Here is a 13,174-nt window from a genome sequence, read left to right on the forward strand (position 1 = left end):
AATCTTTTCTGAATTTTCAGTCATTACTTACACAAAACTCCCACTGACTTTGAAGGGAGTTTTGCTTGAGTTACAATTGGGCTCATATGCCTTAGCTCCCTGAACAGGCCCCACACTGTGGATTCAGTGATACCAACATCACCATACCTCCACTTAGCTTTTGGAGCTTTTGTAGCCCCTCCTCCCTCCCTTTCTACCAAAGAAGAAGGAGGGGGGGAAATGCTATTAGTGGAAAAAAGGCCAATAAAAAGACAAGCTTAGGCCCAATCCTACTCCCAATGGATCAATATTAAAAAATTCCCATTTAAGTCAATAGGGCAGGATCAGGCTACTTTCCAGTGCCTGGTTAAAAAAAAAAAAAAAAACAACAAAAAACATAAAAACCCTCTGTTCTTTAGAAAGTCCAACCTTGAATTTTCATAGACCATATTTACAGGCTTTAAGCCAAACAATTTATAAACCCCAAAAAGACACATCTTTAACTAGTAGCTGCAGAAAAGAGATCCCAATATTCATTTCAGCATGTGTTTTTAAATCCTTTCACTGAAACTCAGAATCCTTTTACCAGCTTAGAACACTGATAGTAATTCTATTACCACTGCAATAGCCATCCCTCTCTAATTTTCTAGACACAATTACTGTGCATCATACAGGGTGAATACAAATGAACAAAAGAAAAAGCTTCTGTGGAAAAAAAAATAAGCATGGCCTAAAATGGTCCTGCAGGGGATGCTCTTGCACTCTGTAGCCTAGCAAAATAAGCCTCCAAAATAGTCAGAAAAGGAATGGGGGGTAAAGAGGGGACACCCTAGGAGTCCTCTGTGTATGATTTTTACCTCTTCCCTTGGTAATTCATACAGATACAATTAAAATTTTAATTAACCCTTATCTGGGATTTTATTTTATTTTATTTTATTTTTATTCTACACAGGTATTCACCATTTAAAAAAAGCAATTAGGGCTTTTATGGAGAAAAGTTCAGTTTTTTTTCAGTTTTTAGGCAAAATATTTAGTCAATTAAGTGTTTCTAATAAAATATACATTAAATCATATCAAATACCTAAATTAATAGCCTTGAAGATCCTGTCATGGGGTACTGGGGGTGCGGGTGGGGGGGAGGGGGTCAGACCAGTGAGAGGTTGTGTCACCCCTTGCCCTGTAAGCCTGGGTGCCCCACAATGCTTCTGTGCAGTAGCTGCCAGCCAAGATTGCTCACAGCCAGCCTACAACCATGCAGATCACACGCTGACTTGCTCTGTGCTAGACAGTGCTGATTCATTAGCTCTGACTCCAGCAGCCTGTCTGCAGCCCCACAGATGCTTCCACCAACCTTGGTTACAACCAGCAAGGTGACCTCAATATAGTCCCATTCCAGAATTTCCCCAGAACCATGTGCCTTGAAGTGTCAAGCCCTCTTCTGGACAGCTCAGAGAAATAATAAAGCCCAACACAGTTCATTAACTTAACTGGGGTAAAGTCACCCTTCCCTGCAAAGATAGCACTGGTTTAAAGTAATAATAAAACAAATGTATTAACAATAGGGCATAAGTTAAGTGATGCTAAGTAAAGGGAATAAAGTTAGAAATGGTTACAAGCAAATAGAAGTGAAAACACAGATCTACAAGTCTAAAACTTAATTTATCAAGGTACAGATTTTGTTCAAGATGTTTTCTCTCACCAATCTTCATTCTTTCCAGCCATGATGCTTCTTTTCACAGAAGCAGAAGAAGCTGGCTGTCCTTGTCTTCCTAGGTGAAAGATATTTGCTTAAGCAAGCAGGTTTCTCACCCATATTCAGTTTCCAGAGACTTCAATTCCACCCTTACCCTCCCACCTCGGTAGAAGGATTTTTCTTTCTGAGTTTGCAAGAACTCTGTTCCTTGTGTCTGTCTAGTGTTGGATAGCAAAGATTACTTCTATCTTTGCTTATATCTTCCAAAATTCAATGAACTTGTTTCAGGAGGCAGAATGACCTCATGCAGTTTCTCCCTTCCTGTGGGCTTCTCATCCCCCTGCTGAGTTGAATGTAAATGGGACTTCCGTTGTTTTTGGTCACGCCTTACTTAATTTCATCGGAGGTAGATTGATAGCTTTGACTTTCTCTTCTGTCTGGGTGATACACTAATACGCTAATATTAATGAATATCCATAATTCTTTACATAATTTAAATACATACATTTTATGATACTAATCACCAGTGTGACAAAGCGTTTCTTAAAACTCCTTACTTGATAAATGTTTATGATACAGTAATATTGTACATAATCAGTTGATTCAATTGCTTATCACTTGAGATTCAGACCCCTGGTGTGAATAGCAAAGATGACATTTCTCTTCCCTGCTGGAAGTTGTATCTTCCCCTGCTTGTTAGTTTCATAGCTTCCTTACCTAATATGAAAATGGACCTTCATTGTCTCTGCTTGCTGACTGGGCTTGTCAGAGAAGCAAATACACATCCCTTTGTCTAGGGCAGACCTGTTTACCTACTCCCCTGACAAGCCTGGCTTAAACACATTGTTAACATCATTCTAACATACATCCATAACTCTTAATATACACTGCATACGTGCATCACACAAGAATAGTAATGATCAGTGAGCTCTTAGTTTTCCAATAACATATTACTTGACACCTTTTTAAACACAAACTATAACCAATGTGAGTTGGGATAAACTGAATTGGTTCGGCCAGCTGAAAGACATTCCCTGATACCAGTGAGCCCCTTGTCCTCTGGCACTGGGATGCTCTTAGGTTTACAGACCCCACCCATGTGTCCACATTTATGAGTGACTGTTTACCACAAAACATTAGTTGTGAGAATACAGGTTTCAGAATGGTAGCTGTGTTAGTCTGTATCAGAGAAAAGAACGAGGAGTACTTGTGGCACCTTAGAGACTAACAAATATTTGAGCATAAGCTTTCGTGGACTAAAACACACTTCATTGGATGCATGCAGTGGAAAAAACAGTAGGAAGAGATATATATACACAGAGAACATGAAAAAATGTGTGTTGCCATACCACTATAACAAGAGAGATCAGTTAAGGTGAGCTATTATCAGCAGGAGGAAAAAAACCTTTTGTAGTGATAATCAGGATGGCCCAGTTCCATGGAGTCACCAAAGCAATTGCAAAATACTAGTAGCTTGGGCTAGGCTTGATATTGGTTAAACAACACTGGTATGACAGGTTGAAAATGGTAGGGAAGTATACGTTGTCACCATCTCTGAAAAAAAAAAGAACCCACGTTATAAATCATGATGACAGTCTATTTTAATTTCCAGAGAAAGTTCCATTTACAAGAGAGATGCACCATTACATATTTATGTTTTGTTAATAGGAAGTGCTATTTAGAAGTTGAACAAAACTACTTTTACATTTATTTTTACTTTATATTGTTTTATTCCTAAACTGACATCTTTAATAGAAAAAAATCATTTCAGTTGCTTAACTTTCTTAATGTCATGTCACTCCCTCACCCCTGCACCATAGTTCAATACCAAGAATTAGAAGTTTGTAATGAAGAGGGTACTTTCAATGGTCCAGTCCAACCCTATACAGGAAAACCTGCAGGGGCAAACTATGGGAGGTATTCCTCACAGAGATTTCCAGTGTCTCATTCCCCCAAGGGACAGACTTTGAACACTCACAGAAGAAATAGGAATATTTCCTCCAAATCCACTGACATCTCAAAGCTCTCTGCCTGAGGCTAGGGGCTCTGGGCATGATTCATCATTATGCATCGGTGTGAAATCATAATCCCAATAAAGTCAATAGCAAAACTCCTCTTGACTACAAAGAAGCCATGATTTTGCCCCTCATTTTACCCAGTTAGTAACATTTTACATGGTACTTTGCATAGGTACATGGCAATCAGTCCACTATGTCTGTACTCTGGTTATCTAAAACTCCCATTTGCCCCATTGTTTAGTGTCAGAATTTGAAAACATATTATTATTTATTGCTCAAATAAATTTGTTAGTCCCTAAGGTGCCACAAGTCCTCCTTTTCTTTTTGCGGATACAGACTAGCATGTCTGCTACTCTGAAACCTGTCATTATTGTAGAGAGTTTATCATATCTTCAGTTGAAAGGGTTTGTGTTTTAATTTCCCTGTTACATTTTTATAATATGATACTTGAATGTCAGAAATTTGAGGTAAAATTCTGAATGGAATCAGGGAGCTGGGGTTATGGGTCAAAATGGATGTTCAAGGTGGGGTCTAAGAAAAGCCTGTCTGAATGAACACAAACACCTGTTCTCACTTTCAGGTGACACTGTAAATAAGAAGCAGGCCACATTATCTCCTGCAAATTGTAACCAAACTTGTTTGTCTGAGTAATTGACTGAAGTAGGACTGAGTGGACTTGCAGGCTCTAAAGTTTGACATTGCTTTATGTTTGAGTGCAGGGTTTGTTTTTTTTACATAATTCTACATTTGTAAGTTCAACTTTCATGATAAAGAGATTGAACTACCTTTATGAAGTGAAGTGAAAAATACTATTTCTTTTTTTTTCAGTGCAAATATTTGTAATAAAAGATAAATATAAAGTGAGCAGCATACACTTTGTATTCTGTTTTGTAATTGAAATCAATATATTTGAAAATGTAGAAAACATTCACAAATATTTAAAGAAATGGTATTCTATTATTGTTTAACAGCGTGATTAATCGCACAATTAATCACGATTAATTTTTTAAATCGCTTTACACCCTAGTAAATACCAATATAGGAGATCATAGAATTAGAGGGAGATTCATTTCACAAATTACACTTTCCTCTATCAAAAGAAGTACAGCATACTGTACAGCAAGAGCTAAACTTTTAGTGACAGCACAGAGCAGTTGCTGCCTTTGAGTGGTCAGTTGGCCAAACCTGCTCTCTCGTGAACTCCATTGACTTCAATGGACAGCAAATAGAATAAGTTGAGCAGAATTAAGCTTTGTCTTGCTAGAGTTTCTATTGCTGACTACTTTACTGTAGTATGCCTTTTTGTGAGGGGAGCATATCTGCTTACTGTAATAATAAAATGAAAAGGATAAATATCATTAGCTAATATGTATTCACAGTAAACATTAGATTTCTCCATGTTGAATCATTTCCATGTAAAAATAGGAAAAGACTATATACTGGCAAATACAGTAAGAGGCCAGCAAATCTCTATGTAGACAAAAAACTTTATATGTCTCATTTAAATGCAGAAAATCTATAACATAGTCCATAGATAGCCTTGATAGAAATCTCTTCAAATTCACCATTGCAATTAAACATATAACCTCCCACTTAAACTTAAACTATTTCTCCTTTTTTAAATACATACCTGAATGTAGAAACACACAAAGCAGTTTTGCAGTGGCTATCCCCCACACTGCACTTGGTTACTCTAGAATCCAAATAGGAAAGAACTACAAATTTTAATTTCACAAAAAATGAATGCAATTCAGTCCTTTAATTACCTGAATTTTTTGCCCGTAGGGTCTAAATTATATTTAATCCAATTTAAAGCACTACATAGAATTATTTGATTTGATTCCTGCCAGGTTACTGAAATATGGACCATCTGAGGATGATCACCTTTAGAGTGTCAAGCAGACAGTTGTGATAAGGAAACCTTGGTCATTCTCCTTGGATCAAATGTTCTCATAATGGCACTGAAATGTAGAACAGAAGAAACCAAAGATAGTTAACATAAACAGTCTAACTACGTGCTTTAGTTGCTCATAATCCTGAATATTTCACCTTCTAAAATGAATTTTCCGTATGTAATCTCTGACAAAAGGGTGTTCAGTGTTTTTTTTTAGGGGGGGAGGGGTGTTTGACCACAGGAAGAACATGAATTAATGTATTATTGAGTTTTAAGAAAAAGGGAAAATGTACTTTTTCTATTATACAATTCTTTCCATCTTCTTCATTTATTGGTGAAATGACTGTGGGTTAAAAAAAATAAATTTGGCATACAAATAGCTCACACTGAAGTGCAGTTCTTCCCTCCCCATCCCTCCACATGCCTTGTTCCTGAGAAAATTGTTTTTTATTTTTCTAACTCATGACCCTTTGGAAAAATGTAGTCTAAGTATACACAGATAGATTATGGAGTTGACAGTAGCACCTCCTCAGATAGGGTTTTTCACTTAAAGAGGGAATCAGCAAGTTTGTTTTGAATGAAGATTATGGTGTATCATCCCTAAATTTACAACATATAATTTGAGAGTAAAGACTAAATTTTCTGAGCATTTTTCAAGGAAACTGATAATTTATCAGTTAAAGCTAATTAAAATGAACCCTCTAAGAAATTTTTCAGCAATCTCCTTTTTGAGTCTCTGTAACAACCTTTCATTCTTTCCATAAAGTTTGAAATTATTCAAAACTACGGGAACAGACACAATAGAAGAAATTAGATTCTAATGAAGAAGAGTTATTAATAATTATTTTCTATAATGTATAACTACAATGAGGCCAAGTTCAACAACTTAGGTCATTCTTAAATAGTGTCATTGTGACAGAGGCTACTCAACCAATCATCAACATGCCACTCCAGTTAATATGCATGCGGCAATTCTATTGATTTAAAGAGTCAGTGGACTAAGAGGACTGTATACATAAATCAAGAGTTCTCAGTTGGAGATGAATTGATGATTTCTATGCAAACAGAAAGCACAGAGCATTGACATGATGCCCCTGGATCTAGGTATTAGGGTTCAGGTCCACAAAAGGATGTAGGTATCTAAGTCCAAAGTTTAGGGGTCACTGAGATCTCCATAAAAACCCACTCAGTTGCTACTAAAATAACTAAAGTAACTAAAATCCCCCAGTGCCTAAATTTTCTATATAAAAGTCCCCCCTAGGGGCCTATTTTTTCTGCCTTTGAGCATGGGCAAAATTCCTCTTGGGTGCCTATTTCATACCTAAGCCCCAGTGTGATCCTCAAACCAGGTGAAGATAGGCATTTTCCTGCCTACCTCACCTGTGGGGCCTAATCCAATAGGAATGCTGAAAGCATGCCTAATTCCATGCAAAACAGCAAGGAGAGGGAGAATCCTTAAATCCAGTAGCTAGAGAATGGAGCCAAGATGTGGGAGGTCCCCATTCAATTCCCTCTTCCTGCAACATCTGATGAGGAGAAAGGATCTGAATTGTGAATTTCTCACCTCTCAGATGAATACCTGAGACACTGAGTTCTGGGATAGTCTGATGTGGGTTTCTCTCAATCTCTTGCTGCTTCATTGTGTATAAATAATTCACTATGCACTGGACCAGAGTGAAAATGACTCTTTAGCCCATTCGTTAGTGCACTCACCGGAGTGGTAGAAACCCAAGACAAATCTTGAGCAATAGCATCCCCTCATAGGCAGCAGAATGCATATGCTGCAGTTCTTCACCAGTGACAGTCTTGAACCTTCCACTTTGAGAGGACATATGGTAGTGTCAGACCCATAATTAAGCAGAAGTTATGGCATGTGGTGCCTCTACACCACCATCCCAATGCCTCCTCTAATTTATGAGTTATTTAGGACTCGTTATGCCTCTGGCATTTATGGCAGTGATGAAGCTCCTCCAGTCCTGTCTGTTTCTGTCAAGTCTTTCAATGGTTCCCCATCTGTTCCCCAGGTTTTTCAGTTCAGCTTCCACAGCTCTTTGCCATGTTGTTTCAGGCGGCCTCGTTTTCATTTGCCTTCAGGTGTCCATCTTAATGCTTTTCTGGTGCTGGAATCAGTTTCCATCCAAAACACATGGCCAATCCATCTCCAGCACCTCCTGGTAATGATGGTTCTCATATCTTCTTGGCTGTACTGTGTGACTAGGTCTTGGTTTGAGATTGTTCTGGGCCAAAAGATAGAGAGGATTTTTCTGAGGCAGGTTGTATGGAATGAAGACAGTAAAGTTTCTGTAAAGGTCTTTGGGCTAAATTATTAAAATTAGTGAATTTTACTCTGGGTGCTCACAAACTATGGAAAAAATAGCAGGGAACACTTCCACATGCTCCCTACCATTAGTTTAACTTTGCTATGGCTAAGCAGGCTATGAATTTCGTAGTGACCCACAGCCACAAACAAAAGCTGCAAGGCCTTGTCCAAACATGATTAGTTTGTTGCTAAAGTTATTTCTTGGAGCAAGCAAAAGCTGGGTTTGAAAAACCTGCTTCTACTGGTGGAGAATAACCCCGTAAGGATATAGTGGGTATAACCCCAATACTATTAAGCTTTTTTTGGATGGTTGACAAGCTCAAGATTTTGCAGAATAGAGCATACAGGTCAAATCTCATCCACATGCCAGAGGGGACTGAAAATCAAGATATGATACCTTTTCTGCAATCCCCATCTTCATGCCTTCTTTCCAAGATTTCTTACTGGCAGGAGAAAGCTCAAATTTCACAACATTAAGTTCTTGAAGGTAATAGGCCTATTAGCATCATGTTTATGAGGTTTCATAATAGGGAATTAATATTGTATGAGACCATAAGGACAGAAAATGCTCAAATGAAGTAACCAACCTTTTTGTTTCACCCTCTTTTTCTGTTTAGAAATCCAAAATAAGAGATTGGTATTTGAACCAATTGGAAATATATAAATATATTCATCACAGAACAAAGTATATATCTCTTTGTTGCCCAGCTGAAAGTTTGCTACAGATCCAAATCCTAGATCTGTGATGAGCCATCTGTGGAGAATGTGGTTTTGGAAGTCTACGAGGAAGTCAAGAAATCAAGTTTACTTGCCCATCTGAGCTTCATTTGTCTATTTATTTTGCTTTGATTTGTGTTCTTTGAGGATATTTTGGGGGCAGATAGCGTTATCTCTCTGTCCACACAAGTTATGATAAAGCTTTTATATAGTGCATTGATTTCTTGTAAGAGGTACATTCTTTGTTGAGTCCACACATAATTATATTCACAGAGAAAGTAAACCAGTGACTGTTTTCAGTTTTTTGCATGCCTGCTCTTGAATACACTTCTACATTTACCTTAACATTGTATTCATTTGTTGATTTTACAATATATGGTATTCCTCTTGTTTGCATTACATTTAGTAGATGCTCAGGTTGGCTGAGGGCCCTCAGAAACCATAGAAACCACACTTGGCTGCATGCTACAATTGAGCAGTAGATCATGGATGTTTTATTTTTTTCTTCTCATTGCCAGGTGCTAAAATATTTCTCCCTTAGATCTGCTTTTTGTTCACTAATGATGATGATAATATCTGAGTCGATTGTAAAACCCCAGTGTGAAACTCAAGTTCCGGCAACAGAGCCAGCAAAGTTTGACTTCGGAGATTCACCAGTGTCCGGGGAGTGGAAAGATTGCCTGAGGAAGAAACTTTGTGAAAGATCCAAAGTATTCTCACTGCATGAGTGGGATGTGGGATGTGCAAAAGGAGTAGAGCACAACATCAGACTACATGACTCTCGACCTTTCAGGGAGAGATCTAGGAAGATTGCTCTCTCTGAGATGGAAGATGTGCGACATCATCTACAGGAGCTGGCTGCGAATGGCATCATTACAGAGTCCCGCAGCCCATACGCCTCACCCATTGTGGTGGTCCGTAAAAAGAATGGGAAAATCCGAATGTGTATTGACTACCGCACCCTAAACAGCCGTACTGTGGTCGACCAGTACACTATGCCTCGAGTCCAAGATGCCTTAGACTGTTTGCTGGGAAGCCAGTGTTGGATCTTCGAAGTGGATACTACCAGATCCCTCTGGGAGAAGAAGATAAGGAGAAGACAGCCTTTTAGGGTTTTATCAGTTCGAACGCATGCCCCAAGGGATTTCTGGAGCACCTGCCACATTTCAAGTTGTGGGAGACATGAATCTACTGCAAGTGTTAGTTTATTTGGGATGACCTGATTGTGTTTGGAAGAACCTTAGAGGAGCATGAAGAAAGACTTCTTAAAGTGCTTGATAGGTTAGAGGATTATGGTCTGAAGCTTTCAATTGACAAATGACAGTTCTGCAGAACCTTAGTGAAGTATGTGGGTCACATCGTGTCCCAAGACGGTGTGAGTACTGATCCCGATAAAATAGAAGCACTTACCACATGGCCATGTCCAAGTAACTACAGAGAACTTAAGACCTTTCTTGGAATTAGTGGCTACTACCGCAGATTTGTGAAAAACTATGCTATGACTGTAAAGCCTCTGAATGATCTTACCAGGGGATACCAGTCCAGCAAGAACAAATCTAAGACCAAGAATAAGGGGAAGTCCCCAAAGCCTCCTGCGCAGAGACACTATGGCCCCTTCGAACCATTTGGGCCACGGTGGGATGAGAGATATGAAAGGGCTTTTCGAGAAATCATTACTTGCCTAACTCATGCTCCAGTCCTAGTCTTTGCTGACCCAAGCAAACCATTTATCCTGCATACCGATGCCAGTTTGGAGGGTCTGATAGCAGTCCTGTACCAGGAAGTGGAAGGCAAATGTAAACCTATAGCCTTTGCCAGACGAGGATTGTCTGATAGTGAAACTCGCTATCCCACCGACAAGCTGAAATTCTTGGCCTTGAAATGGGCCATCACGGAGAAATTTCGAGACTACTTGTATGGTGCTCAGTTCCAGGTGTGGACAGACAACAATCCACTGACTTATGTGTTAACAAGTGCTAAGCTGGATGCTACAGGGCAGAGATGGGTGGCCACCTTGGCTAGCTATGAGTTCAGCATTCAGTACAGATGAGGGAGAAGCAATGTAGATGCAGATGCATTGTCCAGGCATCTGCAGGCATCAGAAGTTGCTGTGATACCCACGGATGGAGTGAGAGCTATTTGCAGTGTGAGTCGCTGAGAGCCAGAGGCCCGTGAAAGCCTTCATGGATGTGTTGCAGAAGCTTTGGGCCTGCCCCCTGAATGCGTGCCTTCTGCTTCAGTGAACTATATTGCATTGGACCAATCTCCCTTGCCCATGCTCAATGCGGTTGACTGGCAAGAAACCCAGCTGCAAGATATTGACATTCGTGCTTCACTACTTGCCAAAAGGGAGGGGCAAAGCCAGGCTGCGGTTGTCCCATCTAACCCGGAGGGTAAACTACTATTGAGAGAATGATGCTAGGGTATGTTTGCAGGAGCTCCACCTGGGGGACGGAGTTCTGCTGCGAAATTTGGGTATTGCTGGCAAACACAAGATAGCTGACAGGTGGAAGGCAATACCTTACCTGGTGCTGGAAAAGCTGGGAGATCTGCCGGTCTACAAGATCAAACCTGAAGAGGGTCCAGGGCAAATAAAGACAGTGCATAGAAACCTTTTGCTCCCTTATTAGATGGGCCACAACAGGGCAACTGGGCAGGATTTCTGCAGAAAAGGACCTAGGGGTGACAGCGGACGAGAAGCTGGATTTGAGTCAGCAGTGTGCCCTTGTTGCCAAGAAGGCCAATGGCATTTTGGGATGTATAAGTAGGGGCATAGCGAGCAGATCGAGGGACATGATCGTCCCCCTCTATTCGACATTGGTGAGGCCTCATCTGGAGTACTGTGTCCAGTTTTGGGCCCCACTCTACAAGAAGGATGTGGATAAATTGGAAAGAGTCCAGCGAAGGGAAACAAAAATGATTAGGGGTCTGGAACACATGACTTATGAGGAGAGGCTGAGGGAACTGGGATTGTTTAGTCTGCAGAAGAGAAGAATGAGGGGGGAGTTGATAGCTGCTTTCAACTACCTGAGAGGTGGTTCCAGAGAGGATGGTTCTAGACTATTCTCAGTGGTGGAAGAGGACAGGACAAGGAGTAATTTTCTCAAGTTGCAGTGGGGGAGGTTTAGGTTGGATATTAGGAAAAACTTTTTCACTAGGAGGGTGGTGAAACACTGGAATGCGTTGCCTAGGGAGGTGGTGGAATCTCCTTCCTTAGAAGTTTTTAAGGTCAGGCTTGACAAAGCCCTGGATGGGATGATTTAATTGGGGATTGGTCCTGCTTTTGAGCAGGGGGTTGGACTAGATGACCTCCTGAGGTCCCTTCCAACCCTGATATTCTATGATTCTATGATTCTATGATAAGGTACTAGACCAAAGCCACCATCCAACATGGACAGCCAGCCCCCTGCAGCTAACCTACCCCTGTGCAGCACATCCGTGAGTGAGTCTGAGGAGGAAGACACAACTATGGTGTTTCCTGGAATGGAGACAAGATTTCAGTCTCGATCAGCTGAACCTAAAGAGAGTCCCCCCTTCTGCCCTAAACCCCATGGCAGAATTATTTAGGCCCATTTCGGACACCCCTGTGCCGCTGATGGGACCCCCGTGTGATGACACACACAGGTTATTGGACAATGGAGACACACAGGTAGAGGATCCTGGGCACCTTGGACCCTCCACTGTTAGAACTAGAAGTGCAGGGGCCTACGCCAGTAGCCGAGGGACCCTCGAAGGAAACCTCTCCATCCATTGCTCAAGAGGATGTCCCCCCTACCACAGCAACAGAGATTCTCAATAGACGAGACAGGGTGATAAGACTAGTAAAACGGTTAACTTATGATGTACCTGGGGTGACCAGTGAGGAGCCAATACATTTAGCACACAGGCTTGTGGAAGCTAAAGTGGGCTTCCTGAGGCCCTTTGGAGGAAACAAATGAGTTGGTATAAAGGGAGTGTGATTTGTCAGGATGACAAATTTTCGGCTGGGGGGAGGATGTAAGCAGAATCTGGATGAACTCCACCCTGACATCTGGTGGTGAGTTGTGGCAACTTGTGGAAAAGAACTTCAGGGACTGATCTCATTTGCATAGGCACACCCACCCCACATAGCATGAGCCCATAGCTGCCCAAACGGTCACTTTGACTGCTGTGGGATCCCCAGTTTCTCTGTTATTGGAGCAGGAAGAATAAATTATTATCCTGATTATGTGAATCAAGGTCAGTGGAACTGTACTTGGCCTTTTGTTATGATGGAGGGACTCGCCATCAACTAAGTAGCACTCGCTAAGCAAGGGACATGAGTTCCAAAACTCAGTGAATTGAGAGAGGTTGAGGATAGGTATTAATACCTTGTGGTATAGGCCCCCTGGTGAGGGCCTTACATACTAATTGCACTTCCTCCTTTCTCCACTGTAGAATATCAGAGCTAATTTTGATTCTATTGGGAGTCTAGTTACAGGCTGCTGAGCTGAATTCACTTTGGGCCAATAGTGCACCAGCACTGAGGCTCCCCTATTACAAGCTGAAATCACTGAGTGTTGTGTTATGTAGTG

Source organism: Lepidochelys olivacea, assembly GCF_965140295.1.
Source record: "Lepidochelys olivacea isolate rLepOli2 genome assembly, chromosome: 1".
Taxonomy (NCBI): Eukaryota; Metazoa; Chordata; order Testudines; family Cheloniidae; genus Lepidochelys; species Lepidochelys olivacea.